Source organism: Octopus bimaculoides, chromosome 5, assembly GCF_001194135.2.
Source record: "Octopus bimaculoides isolate UCB-OBI-ISO-001 chromosome 5, ASM119413v2, whole genome shotgun sequence".
Taxonomy (NCBI): domain Eukaryota; kingdom Metazoa; phylum Mollusca; class Cephalopoda; order Octopoda; family Octopodidae; genus Octopus; species Octopus bimaculoides.
The window spans coordinates 61,392,066-61,393,059 of NC_068985.1; positions in this window are offsets into that span (position 1 = coordinate 61,392,066).

Here is a 994-nt window from a genome sequence, read left to right on the forward strand (position 1 = left end):
AGGGCCATCTACCTGAAGGGGTTTGTGGTTTGTCTACCTTTCTACTTATTAGGACTTTGGTTTTAGCTAGGTTGACTCTAAGGCCCTTTGGTTCTAATCCTTGCTTCCACACCTGAAACTTCTCCTCTAGTTCTGATAGTGACTCAGCAATTAGAGCAAGGTCATCAGCATAGAGGAGCTCCCAGGGGCATCCTGTCTTGAATTCCTCTGTTATTGCCTGGAGGACTATGATAAATAGGAGGGGGCTGAGGACTGAAACTTGGTGAACCCCTACCTCTACCTGGAATTCTTCACTGTACTCATTGCCAACCCTCACTTTACTGACAGCGTCCCTGTACATGGCTTGCACAACCCTCACTAACCATTCATCTATCCCCAGTTTCCTCATTGACCACCAGATAAGGGATCGGGGAACCCTGTCAAAGGCTTTCTCCATGTCAATGAAAGCCAGGTACAGATGTTTATCTTTTGCTAGGTTTTTCTCCAGCAGCTGTCTTACCAGAAATATAGCATCAGCAGTGCTTTTCCCTGGCACGAATCCAAACTGCATCTCATCTAAGCTGACTCTCTCCCTAATTAGTTGGGCTGTGACTCTCTCTGTGACCTTCATTACCTGGTCCAACAACTTGATACCTCTGTAACTGTTTGTGTCTAAAGCGTCACCTTTACCTTTGTAGCAATTGACTATGGTGCTGTTACACCAGTCATTGGATATGACTCCTTCGTGTATCACCTGGTTAACTATATAGGTAACTAGGCTAGAGCCGACACTGCTAGAGATTTTGAGCATCTCTGCAGTGATTCCTGATGGGCCGGGGGCTTTCTCTGTCTTCATACTCTTGATTGCTTTATCTACCAAGGTACTGTCAATTAGGATATCTGGTCCCTCTGTTGGATCAACATCCAGCAGACTCTCTTTCTCCCATTCATTCTCTTTATTGAGCAACCTTTCATAGTGGTGTCTCCAAACCTCTCTCTTTGCAGCCTCGTTTAG